General features: G+C 42.3%; 1 protein-coding gene and 1 pseudogene across 1 annotated transcript in view; both read right to left on the reverse strand.

The window, feature by feature from the left end:
• LOC147466963 (uncharacterized) overlaps positions 1-2,500 on the reverse strand; it is a 537,597-nt gene that overhangs the window by 64,392 nt on the left and 470,705 nt on the right. The gene's annotated exons all lie outside the window — the stretch shown is intronic.
• LOC147466964 (uncharacterized) lies at positions 611-916 on the reverse strand (annotated as a pseudogene).

A 2,500-nucleotide genomic window follows, 5' to 3' on the forward strand; every position in this document is an offset into this window, starting at 1 on the left:
AAAAAAAAAAAACGCTCCGACAAAACTCAACCTGCAAACCGACCTTCTCAACATCATTCGCCTGACGTTGTAGACGGCAAAGCACTCTCATTTGGGTCCAGAGACTTTCTACCGCGAACCACAAAGCAAATATGGCGTCACACAAAATGCAGGGTTGCGTTCGTCTTTAAGATGTACGAGCTCCCTGTGTGAAGGTGCGCCGGGAATATTCATGTTCTCACACGTGGAGGGCTCCCTGGCTCCCTCGTTCCCTGGCCCCCTGGTCCCCTGGGTCCCTGCCCCCCTGGCTCCCTCGTTCCCTGCCCTCCTGGCTCCCTAGCCCCTGGTTCCCTGGTTCCCTGGCCCACTAGCTCCCTGGCCCCCTAGCTCCCTGGTTCCCTGGTTCCCTGGCCCCCTGGTCCCCTGGCTCCCTGGCCCCCTGGCCCCCTGGCCCCCTGGTCCCCTAGCTCCCTGGCCCCCTGGCCCCCTAGCTCCCTGGCCCCCTAGCTCCCTGGTTCCCTGGTTCCCTGGCCCCCTGGTCCCCTGGCTCCCTGGCCCCCTGGCCCCCTAGCTCCCTGGTTCCCTGGTTCCCTGGCCCCCTGGTCCCCTGGCTCCCTGGCCCCCTGGCCCCCTAGCTCCCTGGCCCCCTAGCTCCCTGGCCCCCTAGCTCCCTGGTTCCCTGGTTCCCTGGCCCCCTGGTCCCCTGGCTCCCTGGCCCCCTGGCCCCCTAGCTCCCTGGCCCCCTAGCTCCCTGGTTCCCTGGTTCCCTGGCCCCCTGGTCCCCTGGCTCCCTGGCCCCCTGGCCCCCTGGCCCCCTGGCCCCCTGGCCCCCTGAGCCCCTAGCTCCCTGGCCCCCTGGCCCCCTAGCTCCCTGGACCCCTGGTCCCCTGGCCCCTTGCCCCCCTGGCTCCCTGGCTCCCTGGCTTCCTGGCTCCATATCTCCCTGGCCCCCTGGCCCCCTAGCTTCCTGGTCCCCTGGCCCCCTGGTCCCCTGGCTCAATGGTCCCCTGGCTCTCTGGCTCCTCGTTCCCTGGCCCCTTGGCCCCCTGGCTCCCTGGCTCCCTGGCCCCCTGGCCCCCTGGCCCCCTTGCTCCCTGGCGGGGTGGATTTGTGTTTTCTTTCTGTGGTTCAGATGAAGATGATGATAATAATGTTAATAATAATATCAATGATAATGATTTTATCATTAATGATATTGATAATAGCAATAAAAATGTTAATAACAATAATTATGACAATAACAATGATAAAGACATGATACCAACAACATTAATGAGAACAAGAATAATAAAATTAAAATCATAGTAAAATTACTAATAAAAAAGTTAATGATGATAGTGAAATAGCTAGTGATAATGATTCTAATAATAAAGACTTTACTATTAATTGTTCTTATCAGAAATGTTACCTTTATCATCTTCATTCTTATCATTATAATTTTTATCATTAATACTATTATCATGGTCATCGGTATTTATCATTATTAGTAGTATCATTATTAATATAAACATCTTCATTAATATTTCCAATATTACTATCGTTTAAAATCATCAACATTATCATCACCATAATCATCATCATCACCATAGTTTTTACTATCATTATCAACTCTAACATTGTTATCTAACATTATAATCACCACCATTCTAATCATCATCGTTGTTATTATCATTGTTATCAATATTATCATCATTATCATTACTATCATTGTTATCATGATCATTATCAGCATTATTATAACTATCATCATCTTTATTATTATTCTCATCTTTATTGCTATTGCTGTTACCGTTATCATTATCATTAGTATCCTTATCATCTTTTTAGATAATTATCAATATGAAGGTTATCATTATAATTATCATTATAATTATTAATATCATAATCATTGTTTTTATCATTACCATTACTGTCATTATTATTACATTATAACAATTAACATCATCATCATTAGTAGTAGCAGTAGCATTACTGTTATGATTACTATTATCATTATCATTTTATTATCATTACGTTATTATCATCATTATTACTGTTATCCTCATCATTGATACCATTATTAACATTAATAATATTATCATCATTATTACTATCATCGTTATTATCATTATCATTATCAACATCTTCATTATTTTCATTTTTAGTATTATCATTATCATAATTGATATTATAATCATCATCACTATTATCAGTGTCATCATTATCATTATTATCATCATTATCATTATCATTGTCATTATTGCCACTATTGTCGTTATCATTGGTGTTATTACTATCATCTTAATTATCATTATTATTACTGTTATTGCTATCATTATCACTATTGTTGTTATCATTATTGTTATTATCATCATCATTGACATTTTTATAATTATAATAATTATCAACATTATTATTATCATCATCATTATCATTATTGTTATCAGTAGTTGTAGTATCATTATCAAAATTACTATTATTGTCATTATCATTATTGCTATTATCATTAATAGTAGCGTTGTTATTAATAATCAGCATTACC

Source organism: Penaeus japonicus, unplaced genomic scaffold (genome assembly GCF_977035675.1).
Source record: "Penaeus japonicus unplaced genomic scaffold, GWHDUDI00000001_assembly GWHDUDI00000039, whole genome shotgun sequence".
Lineage (NCBI taxonomy): Eukaryota > Metazoa > Arthropoda > Malacostraca > Decapoda > Penaeidae > Penaeus > Penaeus japonicus.